At 43.1% G+C, this 16,651-nt stretch overlaps 1 protein-coding gene across 3 annotated transcripts in view; it reads left to right on the top strand.

The window, feature by feature from the left end:
* Positions 1–704: 704 nt before the first annotated feature.
* TLN2 (talin 2) overlaps positions 705–16,651 on the top strand; it is a 141,371-nt gene continuing 125,424 nt past the window's right edge. For 2 of the 3 annotated variants that reach the window (XM_054272473.1, XM_054272470.1), the window contains exons 1-2: positions 720–786; positions 4,903–5,012. The gene's annotated coding sequence lies outside the window, so the exon portion shown is untranslated. Of the gene's footprint in view, positions 787–4,902; positions 5,013–16,651 lie in introns of all 3 variants that reach the window. The other variant, XM_054272471.1, reaches the window with a different exon arrangement.

Raw genomic sequence — 16,651 nt, 5'->3', positions numbered from 1 at the left:
AGGGTGATCAGAGATGGGAATGGGCTGCCCAGGGAGGTGGTGCAGTCACTATCTCAAGAGACGTGCAAGAGGCGTCCGGCACCATTCAGTGCTATGGTCTGTTTGACATGGTGGTGATCGGTCCTAAGCTAGAACTCTATTACCTCAGTGGTCTTTTCCACCCTAATGGATGCCGTGACCGTACGCGCTCGGCACGGGGCGCTGGGCGGGGGTCGGAGCTGCTCCCGCACCTGTGGCCGCGCCCGCGCCTCTCTCCGCTCCGCTCCGCTCCGTCCCTGCCTCAGGGGCGCCTCACGCCCGCTGGTGCTGGGTCCTGCCCTGCGGGGTCTCTCTCCTCCCCGAGGGGCTGCTCCGGCTTTCCTCCTCCTCCTCCTCCTTCCCCCGAGGAGCTGCCGTGCCCTGGGCGCCGCGGTGCCGGGCGGGCAGAGCGAGAACGACGCTACCTCCCCGCCTGGGTGAGGGCTGCGGCCGGCGGAGGCGCCTCTCCCTCAGGCCCAGGTACGGGGGAGCTCCGGGCCCTCAGGTGAGGCGGGCTCTGCTCCCGCCGCTCTCCGGGCGCGGGGCGGGAGCCGCGGGTCCCCCGAGCGGGCCGGGCCGGGCGGAGGGCGGTGGAGCGGCCCGGAGTGATGACGCGCTTCCTGCCCTCCCCGCCGGGGGTCTGCGCCTCGAGTCCGCAGCGGCGGCGGCTGCGGGCGGCGGTGGAGCCGGCGGGAGCGGGGGGAAGGAAGGACGCGAGAGCGCGGCGGGGCTCAGGCGCTCCGCAATGCCACAGTAACAGCGTTCCCGGTAGGAGCCCGCGAGGACCCTCGTCCTGCCCCGCCGTTGCACATTGCATGGAGCGTGTGGTCTGTGCGGAGCCGCCGAGAGGGGGAAGACTCGGCGCGGGGCTGAGCGGCGGCAGCGCGGAGCCGCTCGGCTGCGCGGGGCTCTCGGTGCGGGCTGCTCCGAGCGGCTGCAGCCGCCGCTCCCTGCAGCGCCCGGGCAGGCTCGCTGCAGCCCGCGGGCAGCGCTGCCTGCACAACAAGTTGCTGGTTCCAGGGGGGACAGCAACAGCCCGGCCCGGTGCCGTGCGGGCTGAGCCCCGGGAGGGGAGAGCGGCCTCGGCTCACCTATCGCTCCTCAGGAGCCGGGCCGGCATGAGAGGGAGACAGCGGTCTCTCGGGATTTCCCTGTGCCGTGGAGGGCTGGAATAGGAGGCAGGTGCTGGCTCGGCCGGCCGCTCGCATCATGCCTGGGGGAGCGTGGCGTGGCCGGGTTGGAGCTGTGCTTGCCCGGGGAACGGAGCTGTTCGCTGTTGGGCGCTATTGGCGACCGCGATGCAGAAAAAACCTTTTCGCAATACGTGGTGAAGTGACGACCTCCCAAGGACGCTCCTGCCGCGTTTGCATATGCGTGGATCTGTATCCATCTGTGTGTCCGCATCTTCCCGCGGGAGCGCTGGCACGGCTGGCGCTGGGAGCGGGGCGGTCCCGTGGGGCCATCCCGGAGGGAGGGAAGGGCGCGGCCGCCCCTGCGCAGCCGAGGGTGGGTGGGCGCTGCTCCCCGGCCCCGCTGTGCTCGGGCCGGCCTGGGCCGTGCAGGGCTCCAGCGCTCCGGGCTGCCTGCCCCGGCGAGCCTTCGCGTCCGGGGCTAGCAAAGCGCTAAACCTCCCTGAGTGCCAGGCGGCGTTGTGTGCTTGCAGCGGGGCTGTCCGCGTCCCGACTGCGGTTCTCCTGTGTGCCCCGCTCCCTCTGTTTCTCCCGTGCCCTCTTAGCAGGTACTGGGGTTCTGTGTGCCCCAATCCCTCTGTCCCATGCCCTCCTAGTAGGTATCTGTGTGCCCCAATCCCTCTGTTTCTCCCGTGCCCTCCTGGCAGGTTTCTGTCTCTGTGTGCCCCAATCCCTCTGTTTCTCCCGTGCCCTCCTGGCAGGTTTCTGTCTCTGTGTGCAGCCTTGCCCTCGGGTGTCTGGAGAGCCCGGCACAGTGTCACTGCGTGGGGACACCTTACTGAGAGCTGGGGCCTCTGATGCCTTTATGCTCACCTTCTGTAGTGCTTTGTTCTGCTGACCAGCCGTTTCATTTCAGCCTTTTTTTCATTTAGGCTTCACTTTTTGTGTGCTAAAATGCTGCTATGACGTCTAGTTAGGAAGATTGTGGGAATGTTCATTGATTGAACAAATCTCTTGCCAGATTAAACAATTGTTCATTTCCCTCCAAATATTTTTAAAGTTTATTTTGTAGACCTTTTGGGGCAAAGTTTGAGCCATATTAAATTTCAAGGCAGTTCTGGGTTTGGAAGTCTGTTACTTAGAGGCATTGAGGAGCTCTGCGTTCTCAGAAGAGCCCAATGGCCATGGAACAATGTCCCTATGATTTAAAAACAAAGAAGCAACATATTTCTGAGATTGCTCTTGCTTGTGTAAAACATGACTTATTTATATGTTTATGTCAGTGTGTTTTAAGTAGGAATGCAAGCTGCCAGTGTCAATTAAAAATACCTTACAAATTGTAGTATATGAAAAGCTTTCATATCTTTATGGCATATTGGTCAGCCATGCTTCCAACAGCACAGCTGTTAGACAAGTTAACTGAGAGTTAAGTTGGCTGAACTACCATTCCTGCTTTAATTTTCATAATGTGGCATTTTCAAGGGAGATTCAAGGTTATCACACAGCTGAGGAGGGAGGGGGAGTGTCTCTTGGTTCTTGGAAGTGCATTTCATTTGAGTTTCCTAATGCCTCATTTAACTCACTGGTCGCTGCAGGACTAAAGGGTTAAGTGGAATTCTGGCTTATCTATTAGTGACAAAATTATTGAGCTTATGTAAGATAAGAATACTTCTTGGTTCTGGTTGCCAGTCTAAGTGGGTTAACTATGGCAAGCTTGAATAGTATTCAAGTTCTGAATCTCAGTATAAAGCTAGATAAAGTCTACAGCCAGTTCATGGGATACCCATTCATTTTACCATTCAGATTACAGGAGTTTATCCTGAATAATTGTCCTGTGTGTTCTTGGAGTAACATCTGTTGCATGATATCATGTAATGGAATGTGGTACAGCCTAATTTAGGTTGATTTGAAACATTGCCATTGCACTGTAGTAGTGCCTGAGAGGGTGCGAGGTTTTGTGGTGTGTATGATGGACAGATTGGTTACAAGCAGACAATATTGAGGAAGATGAACTTGCATTTGAACTGCAGAGGATTAAGTCATTTTACTCTGGGCTTGGTTTGTTTTACACTTTTACTTAGACTTCTTTCATCATTTGCCAGCTAATGCAATGACTGAATTCTACATATATTAGGAAATCCATCTGCAGTTATAAATATAACTATCAGTACAAAGCACCACTACAGCAGAATCCCAGTCTTATTTTGGAGTGGAAGAAGTGGGCTTGAAAGAGCTTGAACTGCATGAGACTTGGAAGTTTTGCTGTGAAAACTTTCATTTATTTGGTGTTTCTACAAAGACTTGACTGCCCATAGCAAGGATGTGCAGATGGAGAGCAAGGATGTTCTGATGCATTAATATTTGGATTGTTGCTTTATAGGCTTATATGATCTGTATCTATTAAACCTGTGCAAATGCAGTCTAGATGGTTTGCAAAAATGCCAGTGCTTAATTAGTCACCACATCTAGACAGGAGTTCAAACATCTCACCTCCATTCCTTTTTGTGGCACTGTAGTGTCAGATAACTGTTGGGTTATCAATATTGTATGTTTGTGAAATATGAGCAATACCATTGTTGAAGTATCCCTACAAGCCATATTTTTAGCAATATGGTACTGAAAACACCATTTGAGTTGATTCTCAGCTGCCAGTCCTATCTGACCTTTGGAGATTTTGATAAGCTGCCAAATACGTAGATATCTTGATATTATTTTTTTTTTAATATGAAGAGTTTCTTGCTAAGCAGTGTTTTCCAGATGCTGCCTTTGCACCAGCCCCTAATTAGGTAACAAGTGCGAATGTCTTTACAGACCACTGTACCAGCTTTCAGAAATTCTTTTCTCTTCCCTGCTTTTGAATCCTTAAAATTTTTGGCAAGCCTGCTTATGCATGTTTCTGCAGACAATAGAATGCTGATGCAAATTGAGAACAGCCAGCAAAATGTTGGGTGTTGTTGCACATGGAGGGAGGCTGTCTGAATAAAGCAGTGTTATGTTTCATTTGTTTACTTTTGGATGTCAGTGTTTCATTTGGGACAACTGGAGGTGGAAATTGCGGTGTCAGGTAGTCCTGAAGGAGAATGCAGATTTTTGCTTCCAGGGTTCTGATTTTGGCTACATATGGTTATTTAAATACACAGTAAATTGAACTGCGAAAATTTTGGGGCAAAGGAGATGCAAATGATAAAGCAGAGGGGTTTTTCAGAGTAGTTTATTTTACAACTTCCAGAGGCTATGTTAAGCAAAATAATCTAGGGTTTTGCAACTCAGTGGATGAGATTATGATTATGGACATCATGCTGTGTCTTAAGCTCCTTTATACTTGATTTTTATTGTTGTGATTAAACAGTCTATTCCTTTTGCACAAAGGATGCCTTGAAGGTAGCCTGAGGTCCTTAGATGTGTGAGTGCTGATTCACAGCATGTGGTGCAATCCTGGGTCTGATCACTGTTCAGTGTTGCCTTTTGTCCCTGAGAGCAGGGGAGTTCCCCCTTTGGAGTGAGGCTGGGATGCTTGAGTGTGAGAAGGGGGTAAGGAGCCCTGTGCTTAGTTTTAACGCCAGATTTTAACTGTGTACAATGAATTTTGTAGTTTTCTGTCCCTGCTAATGCTGCTGAAAACCCATTTCACAGTAGTCAGAGAAGCATTTCCCTGGGTGTGCTATGTGCACACATGCTTATCTTGGAATTGAGTTTGAATTAGCCTGCATACTTGAAGCAATTGTGATAACATTTTGATATTTTCCACTTCCAGTTGCAAGCTGGAATTTCATCCCCAGAGATCCACCCCCTCGATTCTCAAAGCTCCAGCACCTTTTTACTCAAGCATCTTCATAAAGCTAGAAAATGCATTGACTTCACAAGGTGAGGGTGACTATACAACAGTAAGTCTTGTCTTAAAATATCTTTACAGTATTACTGTGCTGACTTACTTGTAGTCCCTTTGCTTGGCAGCTTGCAGTTGATTTCCTGCCAAGATGGGCCAGGCTGGCATTGAAACTGCCTTCCTTTCATTCTCTGTAGGTAGCTCATCTTTCTGTGTTCAGGCAGCAGGAAGAAAGTATGGTCTGAAGTGAATTGTAAATGAACCTTGTGTCTTTATCTCTGGCAACTTTTGTAAGGTTGAGATTTCTTATTTTTGTGGAAAAGTGACATATAACCCAGGAACAAGCAGCAGACTCTCAGGCTTCTAAATCACAGTAAATAACAATTGAGGTGATAAAGAATCAATGGTTCTACATGGACTGATGACTTTTTTGAGTTGAATTACAATTTGCCAGCTGTGGTAGGTTTGTTGCTGTAATATGTAGAAGAGTTTAGTTTTTGCTGAAGTATTTGGTGTAGTGGTGTGAGAACCTCTTAAACAATGGCATTGTCTTCAGTTGTGTAATCCTTTTCTTATTACGTATTGTTTATTTTCATATAATGATCTCTCGACTTTTCTTGAGAGTTGATAGCTGTAATGTGGTGAGTTACCCTCTGTCTCAGCAACCTCAAGTCCAGCCTATCCTGTGGTTTGGTTTCAGTTGTGTTCTTTACTATCAGGAAAGTTCTGATTTTTCTGGAATGTGAGATTTAAACTTTGTGTATAGTTGACATAAATATAAGCATAAAACAGTTCCAAAAAATTGCTGGCTTGAATTTGTTCAGCTGGAAACATTAATTAGGCTTAAAGTAATTTACAGTGAGTACCTTTTACCTTAGTTCAGTTTATGTGTGCCAAGTGCTGTGTAGCAGGAAATGGCAAAGTGGCACTTGGCAGACAGAACAGCAGCAGGAAAGGCAGATTGTCAGTGTCTGACAGAAGTGGTGGTGCATGTTTAAGAGAAGACCTGTGATGGCAGGAGGGATGGTCTCAGGAATGTGATGCTGGTGTAGGACTGATGGGCATCATCCTTAGATCCAATGAGTATGTTTAGATACCATGACAATCAAAAATTAGCAATGGATCTATGAATAAGTGGAATCAGGAGGTCTAACCTGAATATTTCAGTTTACTGTAGCTTGCAATTTCTGTAATTCTTGTAATTCTTTGTCATTTGTGACTGCAAGATTTTCTTAGATAACTTTTTGTTAGACATATCTGTTGACAAGGGCATGTCTGAGCTCCCTGGGGAAAAGGCTGAGTGGGAGTCATTGCTGCACAGCCAGCATGCAGGGCCAAGCAAAAGGAACCAGTGGTGTCTCCTGGGTCAGGGTATTGCTAAAGGCACTGGTACAGGGAGGAAGATATCAGTGTCCAGCTTCAGCTGAAAAATGCAAAGGCTGTGGGAAATGAGATGACTCTGTTGTGATGTTTAAAGTACTCTTTGGAAGTGTTATTTGCAACAGCTGAGGATGTACAGACCCCAGGCAAGAACCCAAGATGTTGTAGTATGTACCAACTCTGAGGAATATTTGGGTTTTTTAATTTAAAAAAAATAATTGGTGGCTGTGTTTGCAGTTGTGAGCAAGGTCTAGATATGCCTGGCTGTTTGCTGGGTTGTCTGTTCAGCTGCACTGTGGTACTAATGAGACTTAAAAGCAGCTGATGAGTGTAGGTGTGTGTCCAGAAGAGCAGAAGCTGTGAAGAAAGGGCAGTTAACTTTTTCTTGTGAGCTTGGGCAGACCAGACTATGGATTAAATACAGAACAAATCCATTGAGGAGGGGATGTAATGAGTTTTGAGTGAGGGCTTTGCATGTAGTGGACCTGGAGGTGTAAGGGGTCCGTTCATATGGATCACAGGTGGTGTATGAGGGAGTGAAAATCTATTCTCTCTGTCCTAGGCAGAGAATGTATTTTTAGAGTTTTCATGTCAGAGCTTTGGCTGACTCTGTAATACCAGTCCCAAGGGAATGGCAGGGCTTTGGTGATGAAGAGATGAGGCAGAAGAACACCTTGATGGTGGCACAAGTGTGTGGTGGAGGTGAGCTGCTTATGCAGCAGTTGTGCACCTGGGGGTTGTTCAGCACAGGTGCAGGAGGGTGGGTGTGCCTGAGGTATCAAACACAGTTGTGCACCTGGCGGTTGTTCAGCACAGGTGGAGGAAGGGTGGGTGTGCCTGAGGAATCAAGCACACCAGAGCAGCAGCAGCTGTAAGGCCAGGCTGTGACAGTGGCTCAGTAATGAGTGAATATCTCTGTGGGAACAGTGTGTTCCTGCCTCAATGCTATTATCATTCCTTTTCAGGGATAAATTGCACTTTGAAGCGTTACAAATGCCATCTGTGTGTGAGGGTAAAAATCCTTTAGTACTACTAAACACAAAGCACTGTTTTCCGTGTGGATCTTAGTATAACCAGTCATTGCCTTAACTTTTCTGGGATAATATTGCCAGCCTACCTCTCTAAACTATTGCCTATTTAAGACAATAGTTTAGAAAGTTTTTTTTAATCTCACACCCTTATCAGTAAAAGATTTGTGAGAACACACACCAAAAAATACATATTATTCATCAATTTGCACACATACTACTCAACTATTATACACATTACAGAACACACACAAAAATGAGAAATTAATTAAAAATAAGACAAATAGAATATGTTTTATTTTTTAACAAAACCCATTTTTTACTTTCATTTAGGAATCATTTAGTGAGAGCTATGTAATTGAATGTGCCTCTCAAAATTTTTTTTAAATGTTGGTTTATCACTTGTATACAGCCATTTTAAGGGCTGGTTCTAAGTTCAGTTTAGTTCATTATTTGGTTTTAATGACTTTCCAAGCCAAATAGGATGCCTGACAACGACAGATCCAAGTGGTAGAAGTGCCTTGTTGGTGCTTACTAAGTAATGATACTAATTTTCCACTCCCATACACTAATTATGCAGAGATTCTTCTTGGAATTCATCTGTTAAATTTCTGCCTTCCCTGACGCCAATCAGTTCTTCTTGCAGACTAATGGGAAGATGTTGCATTCTTCTCTTTTCCTGAAGCACTTCCTTTGGAAGATTATTAAACAGCGTTGGGGTTTTAAAAAGATTTTAAAGTTTTGTAAATTATATACAGCTTTCACAGGTTTTTATAGGAGGTTTTTTCAGTGGAAGCATTTGCAAACATCTATTTTCAAAACAATCTCTGTAAAGTGACTTTTTTCTGGAAAGCAGTTACCCTCTTGCTGCCTGTTAAAACAGCCTGTCAGCTTCAGCTTGAAGGGACAGCTTAGGTGTGTATTTATTTGAAAATATCTGGTAAGTAGGATAGTGCAGACAGCCCCTTTTCAGCACAGAAAAGAACAGGCAGTTTTGAACAGTTGCCTTTGTAGGAAAAAACACATGGTGTGTCATTAAGTGTGACAGCTCTGTTAGGCCCTTTGCCACAACATAGCTAGCAAAACTTACTGTGGGAGTGTGAATTTTGTGGTCACTCCCCATCTTGTTACAAGGTATTCTACTGCTGGAAGCTCTTATTTTTATAAAATTACATAATCCATGACATCCTGAGCACTTGGTGCACTCCTGCCTCCAGTGTTGCTGTGTTGGTTTTTCTGTGAGTGATGCAGTGAAGGAATTTCATGTGTGGTTATGGAGTGATTGCTTTAACTGGAATAAAAAATAAAGGATTCCGGTGTAAAGGTTACAGATAAAATCACATAAGTGTACACTTGCACAGTTTAATAAAACATTGTTTCTAATAAAGAAATAATTTGCTCTTGAGTTTACTCCAATACATCATTCCTGGAGTGGCTCACAAAAGAGAAGTTCCCAGTGTGTTTCAGTGGGGGAACAATTCAGAATATACCCTAACATGAGGCATGTAAGAAACATCTGTAAGGTCAGCCAGCAGTGTAGCACACCTCCCACACTGCATAATTTGTTCTAATCCTTGTTTCCTCAAATCTTTAGCTGTTTTCTGTGAGTTTTCCAGCAGTATTTGCTGACAAAGGAATGCCATATTGTCTTCCATGTATTATTTCAGCTGTTTTTTGCTGCAGTAGGAAGACCAAATGGTCTCTCATGCTATGTGTCTTTTTCTCTTCTGCTGTAAAGTAAGAAACTTTTTAAAAGGCTTTTGAAGGTTTGCCATTGAATTCAGGTGGTTGGGGTTTTTTTAAGTGAAGTACTATATTAAATATCACATGACTTGAGGAAATTGAGTATGAGTATATGAAAATGAGTAAAGATTTGTCCTCACCTCACTGGGTACTTAATTTTTAAATATCTTGCTAATCATGATGGCTTCATATTATCATTATCTAATATCTCAAGGCAAAATGTGTATTTAGAGTGAGGTTCATCATTAATGATGGTAGATGCAAATCCATATTTCATATACTTATCATCATAATTCCAATTTTTTTTGGCCCACTTTTTGTCAGATCTGATTAGATTGTTGATTTTACCTCATAATTTGTGTGACAAGTGGCTTCTACTGGGAATAAGAAGCCAGCTGTTGCATATGGATTTTGAAGCAAAAAGATGATCTGTCTTGGCATTTGTGTATCTGACATAGTAACACTTCAGAGCCTTTAGGATCAAAGGTGATTTTAGGAAGCTTTGCAGCTGTAGAGGGCCCTAAAGGCCCTAAATCATTTGTATATTTCCCTGGTTAGAGTTCTTTGCCTTCATTTGTCTCATGCTACTATGCTTGAAAATAGAGTATTTAGTTACTAGTCCACATGTGTTGTGACAGCATGCAAATTTCTGTAAGCATGCCTTTGTTAATTGTGGTCTTAGGTTGTGCCAGTTAAACCTTTAGAAATAAGCATTCCTAAATAATGGAAGTTTTGCTGCTTTTGGTTTTCATTGCTTTTGGTTTTCTTTGCTTCTGGCACTTGTAAGGAGGGCCAGCAATTCTTCTGGCTTGCTTATAGCAGCCAACGTAGTGTAGTTCCCATCCTGCCTGAGGCTGCAGCAGATAAATTCCAAGTACCTGCAAAACATCTGCTATCAAGCACCAGTGCTGTCTTGGTACCCACCCAAAAAGTGTATCTTTTCTTGTACAGCTCATCTTTCTGTAGCTGCCAAGGAGTGAAATACAATTTATGCCCTGAGGAAGATGGAAAAACAAGGTGGGATTGCAGATAATTGTGTTTTGGGTAGAAAGAGAAGATAAAGCAGGGAGTTGCTTTTAGAAGTTGTTTACAAGACACTGAGAAGCAAAGGAAGAAATGTAGAATGAGGACAGAAAATGATAGAATAGAAAGAAAAATGAGAAAAGCATTTTAAAATGTTTTTCTGCAAACTCTGCTTACAGCTTTGTAAAGACTGAAGGTTTCTAGTAGTGTGTACTGACTAATTGCTTTTTGTTTTTTGGCGTTTTTTTCTTTTAATTTGACTCATGTCAAATTTCTTGCTTTGTGTTTACCTCTTATTATTTTAACCAGAACTATATTACTGCTTGTCAAGTACTCTGTGTGATTATGACCAGATGCAGAAAGCAGCCATGCCATCACAGAAACAGACCTTACAGAATAGCTGTATTTTGTATCAACACTTGTTCTGATGTCTTCAGTAGTTTTGCTATTTCCTTCTGAACTTGAGTTGTTCTGTAAGAACTCTCTAATTTGGCTTTCTTTTATTTGGCACATTTTTCTTTACATGTATTCTGTGAGATCTAACTCTCCCATGACAAGTGATGAGTGAATCAGAGTGCTGGAGACTTGAAATTTGTCTTCCTTTTGGCTTTCTAGAAGAAAGTATTTAGTAGAAGTTTTGTTCCTTCCTGGTCAGTCTACAGATGCTTCAAATACTTGTGCTTGTTAGGAGTTGCCATTTGAATCTAAGCAATTCATACTTTAGATATCTCCAAGTGGCTTAGAATTAGAAAAGCTTTCTTCTGGCAACATTCATGGGATATTCAACTAAGCAATAGGAAAATGCTTCTTTATAAGTAATAAGCTAATGAAAGCCTAGTATTTGTATGATCAGGTTTGTCTGGGGAGTATGGCTGTCTTGTCAGTGGCTGTTGGAGTGCTGCCTTTGACTGGGTAGGAGACAATTCTGTGTTTTGAGTGGTGTGAGTGACCATTGGGTGGTGAAACAGCTGCACGTGGGGTGGAGGAGTTGGGGCAAGTAGGGCAGGCCAGTCTGGGCTTCTCTCTTGGGGCTCTTGTTGTTAGAGCTGGTTTCATGGCAGCACTCCCTTTCTCCACAATGCATCTGATGCAAAATGGGGTTAAACTGAGCTACATGCATGAAAAAAAACATTATCATGCTTGGTGAAGGATGTACACAGGTGGATCTGGGTCATTGTTAGGCAGACTCTGGTCCATAGTCGATGTCTTGGGAACAGCAGAAATGAAACTCGAGTGGGATGGAGATCTTGGTGCAAGTCCCAGTCTAGAAGTGCAAGGGGTTGTTAAGAAGGAACAACAAAAAAGCTCTGGTGATGTGTGGAAGGCAGAAATCCTGACTAAGAGTTAACTGAAGAGGGGATTTAGAGAAGACCTCTTGCAGTTCCAGCATCCTTTTGTTACCTTCTTTGTCAGATAGTACTTCTCTATTATGCAAAGCTTTAAATGAGCCCTTCAGCACACAGTGGCTGATATCTCACTGAAGGGAAATGAAGTCTGGGTGTTTTTAAGGGTCTCTAACATGGGTGTTACACTGCAAATGAATAATACAGTGCTGTATCTGCCTAGCAGAATGAATAAGGAACTAAAGCCCTCAAAGCAAGTTTTTATTGTAGAAGAGCTTCATTCCTTGAGCTGGAAGGTATAACTTAATATGTTTAACTGTTCTGAGAGTCTAAGGCCAAGTCTGCAGGGTGCTGCAACTTAATTTGTTTGTTTATACTGCTGGTTTCTGAATGTCTGTTCTTGGCTTGTTTGGGAAGTTTGCAGTAGTGATTTCCTGCAGCTGAACAAAGGAGCAGTGTTGAGTGTTTGAGGGAGTGCTTAGCAGGTAGTCGAGAAAAGGTACTTCCAGTAACTCAGCTTTGAAATCCTGGAATTGAAAAAAACTTGTTTTCTCACACATGCTCTGCTTTTCCCATGCCTGCTCCGCTGTCTTTAATGATTCCAAATACACAGGAACTTGGGTTTAGTCCTACATAAAGCAGTGTGTAGGCAGGAGGAGGTTTGCCCACTCCCAGATCTCTATGAGCTGTGTGTTAATGTTGAATAAGTTCTCACATTGAACCAGCTGGTTGCATTTTCTGAGCTGATGTTTCAAATTCTTGTCCTGCTGAGATACCGGTGTGACTGCTTTGGTTTTTAAGGTGCTCTTAACAGACATACAAAATTGAGCTAGTAATAGCTTGGGTCTCCATGGTGACCATGGGATCCTGAAAACTAAGGAAATGATGTTTGACTTCCTGGGGCTCTAGGTTACTCCTAGGCCTATGGATTCAGGCTTACAGTGGCAAAAAGTTTCTTCAGGCAGAGCAGAAAACTATATACAGTATAGAACATAAACCCCTGGTTTGTTATTACAGGAGAGACACTGTGGTGGTGTTCGAGTGAAAAAACAATAGGAAGCCTTTGAGGAGGTCTATAGAGATGAATTACACTTTACAAATTACTTCAAAAGAATCTTGTAAATAGTACTCTGGGCTGCCTCCATAAAGTGTCAGAAGAATGAGCTTGCTGTATGACAGTTACTGCACTTGAAGGCAATGTAAGTTATTAATGAGATAGTGAAATTGTGCTTTCTGGGCATATACTTGATATCTTCTAATCTACTGAGCTCAAATTTTCAGTTTTTCACAGAGGCAAAGTCATTGAAGCACTATTGAAATCTGAGGATGAGGAGGAGCAGCTCTGAGGGAATGTGTGTGTAAAATGAGCACATGTGATGTGTCACATCTGTCTAAATGAGTACCAATGCAGCCTGTGGCTGTGGCAGTTGATTACTCGCTATAATTCAACCCTCACATCAAAATAAATTCCCTTATTTAGTGCTGATGGTCAGAAAGAATAAATATACATTTTGAAAAGTGGAAATCATTTAACTTCAAGATGCTTTGTTTGACTTTACAAGGATAAATAGACCCAGGAGTCTGTGCTGTTGATTTTGAGTGCTTTAGCATAGTTATTGTGAGTCAGAGACCAGGACCAGGCTTTATGCCTCAGTGACAAAGTGTCTGCACATTGAATTGAAATCTGAACTATTTCTGTAGAGTTCTCCTAGGTAGAATGGTGTAACATACCCAGCATCAATAAATTACTGGCATTCATTATTTTGTTTCTACGTTTTCTTTTGGAGAAAAAAGGGTTTGATAGTTGAAAGCCAAGTTCTCCTGTCATTTGATGCTTTCCCACAGCATGGAGCCCCTCTGTGGCTCTTGGCTGTCAGGGCTGGGCAGCCATATGGGCTCTGGGTATGCAGTTACAGCTTCAGCCCCAGCTTCAGCCACAAACACTTTACAGAGAGCCTGGGGGATGCTTTTTCCTTGCATTGCATATGCAGGCATGGCTAAACAATCAGGATTTGACCTTTCTCAGAAGCATTGCAGGCTTGTAATTGCTCTGTCAAAGGTAAAGGCAGAAACCTTGATGGGCAAGGGGAAAGTAACTTTGTGTGTCACAGCAAATTGAGTTCCTGAAATGTCAAGTTTGGATTTGAAAATTTAATTTGAAATACTGACTTGGAAGGCATATTCTGACCTACAGCTTGAGTTTGAAGCTTTATTAAACTTGCATCCCTCTTTCTTTCTGATGCCATTCTCCAGTAATGTTTCATATACTCACTGACTATGATAGAAATAACAAATCTGAATTGCTATATTCTGATGATACTTGAGAAATTCAGGGCATGGCTATTGCACACAAGTATTAGTAGTGTGAAAAGTCTTTTCCTCATTTGCAAAAGTATATATTTTTTCAGAGAGAAAAAAGGACTAATATATTCCAATTGTTGCATTATTAAAAATAAGAGCCAAAAAATTGGCAGCAATTCAGGAAAAATTGAAAATGCTCCAGTTCCCCAGGGATATATTTATCTTTTTGTGCTCACTGTTGTAACTGACCCCAACTTGCAGTGACATGTAGCTTAAGTTTATTCCAGCTTCCTAAGCATTAATGACTTGGGCTTGAAGAAGTAAATAGGTTGTAAATAGGTTTTTAGGTTGTGGGTTGCTCTCTAATTGTGCCTCGTTTAGGATTTGATAAGTTGTAAGTTTGGTTAAAATTAAAACTAAGATGAATTGTTAAGGGTGTTATTTTAAGCTGCTTGTTTGTTTCTAATGGCTAAATAGAGAAAGTGGAAAAATCTTGCTCAGCAGCTTGCACCTGGAATGTGAGAAACCCATTTTGGTGTGCTGCAAGTATTATGCATTCTTGAAATTAAAATAAATCCAGTCTCAGTTAGATTCTGTTAACTCTTTATCCAAAAACTCAAAATGAAACTTTTTCAGCCTTGGTTATTGGATTTGGTTCTTCAATTTGTGCTGCCTCACTCTTTCCCATACCCCAGATTCTTGGACTTTTTTTTCCCCCCCAAATTGCTGCTTGGAAGCATTACTGAAATAGTTCCCAGCTGCATATTGGAAGGTGTCTGCCTGCATAGCAAACCCTCATTGTTCCACACACTGCTAGACTCTGAATCCCATCTTTCTGTTCTGTAAAGAGATAATCCTCTTTTATTAAAATTAAGACTTGGGGAAAAAGAATGTGTCCCTCTAGCAAGGTTTGGGTTTCAACACTTGGGATGAACACCATAAAAATAATTTCCTGTGTCCAGCTACCACTTGCCCTCAGTAAGAAGCAGCTCTTTGTGTGAAGGCTGTCAGGTTACAGGACAGACACTTGCTTTTCTTTGGTTCCTCCTCAGCTGCTCTTAATAGGGAACATCTTTTCCAGCTGCCTGCTGCTAACACTAAAGAGAACCCTTGTTTAGAAGTGTGGGATATGTTTGGCAACAAATATCTAATTCCAAATCCTGCAAGAAATGTTTGTTATCAAGTAACAAACTTTATTGCAGCCTCACAAAGCACATCATCCATACTGAGCAATTGTCATTAATGCTGTTTTCTTCTCAGATTGTCTATTCTGTGTGAAAATAGGGGTCTTATTCCTGTACTGATGTTTATTGAATCTTGCATCACAGCACATGGAGGGCTGGGCTTTGGACATGCAGCAGTGAGGAATCTGCCCTGCTGTGGGTGTGACAGGCAGTGTGTGCTGGTGCACACAGAAAATACTGGGAGTCTGGGGATGCTGATCTTGGTGACTTGTCATGTTTTTCCTAAACACAGTTTTCAAAAGGCTTGTGGCATGTTAACTCTACAAAGGAGGGTGCTAATTCAAATAGTGTCCAACTTCTGGCTCATGTTTGAAAGAGCATCTCATCAACAGTTAGTATAATTTCATGTGTATTTTGTGCTGGAAACCCTTTTGTTTCATTTCAAGTGAAGTTATATTGATATGCTGTTAGTTTCTGACAGCCTTTCATCAGCAGTGAAACTTTTGATGCCAGCTTTCAAGAACAGAACTCTCATCAGGTTTCTGTATTAGGTACTCTGGTAAATATGGTTCCAAAGATTGTTTCCTGCTTCAGGTGATCAAAGAGAATGCAGAGATTTCTACTGATTATTGTGGTTGTGAATCCCTGGCCCATCCAACAGTACAAAAAACTGTTTTACAGTCTCTTGTGTGCAGAAACATCTACAAACAAGCTTCCTGATGGGATTAACTGCTCTGCTGAGCACCCTTCAATTTTTCCTGAAATCAGTAGCTTAAGTAAACTCTGGTACAATATCTATCTGCTTGATGGAGATGGGGCTGAAAACTATTTGGGCACTGTATTAACAGAAGACTTGGTTGACTTCCAGTGTTCTTCTCATGAACTTTCAAAGTTTGAAAGCTATTATTCAAAGTCTGAAAGTTATTATATTCATGGTTTTAAATTTAAATGAGTTAGAGAGTGTTAGGAGAGATTCTGTCTAACAGTGGGACAGAAGTTTTAATCAACTGTGTGTTTTGATACTTTAGTTGTGTGAAAGCAAATGATGTATATCAGTTTGCACACTGTTTTTGGGTTGAGCTAGAAACTGAAAATTCCTTTTGGAAGAAATTCTTTCTGAGGAGTGAAGTCTGCTTGATGGAGCACACTTGCAGCCAAACCAAGTTGTCAAATGAGCCCCACCAATGCAAAATCTAGTCTTTCTTTCAGCTGAAAAGCTGTGGGAAAGTTGGTATTAATTTTCCTTGTTTACTCCTTATTTCAGTGCCAGGTGCTTCCAAGTTCACTGCATTTGGCATTAAAATAAATGTTCTACACAGAACACTAAATGTTGACTGTTACTAATTTGTGTTGTAGAGATGATCAGCATGTCTTGCTGGCAGATGAAGCCTAAGAACGTTTTGTTTGGAATACTTGTACCTTTCATTTTTTCCCCTTCCCTGCAGAAAAAGTTACTTTAAGAACTGCCTGTTAAATTGGAAATGACCTTACTTGCCTTCAGTTATAAATAGCAGTAAAAAGGAAGGGGATTCCCCTGCTGTCAAGCCCCATTCATGGCTTTCTATTTTGGTTAAAGCCATGTCTTACAATGAGTGCACTGTGACTTCCAGCCCTCAGCATGCTGCAGCAAATGGAGTTGCATTCCAAAAACTGTGTGCCTGAGGTCACAAGCAGG

This window comes from Melozone crissalis, unplaced genomic scaffold, assembly GCF_028551555.1.
Source record: "Melozone crissalis strain CALT ecotype California unplaced genomic scaffold, PUWL_Pcris_2 ptg000014l_1, whole genome shotgun sequence".
NCBI classification, from domain to species: domain Eukaryota; kingdom Metazoa; phylum Chordata; class Aves; order Passeriformes; family Passerellidae; genus Melozone; species Melozone crissalis.
The sequence above is the reverse complement of the archived record's forward strand: the minus strand, read 5'-3'. Positions and strand labels throughout refer to the sequence as shown.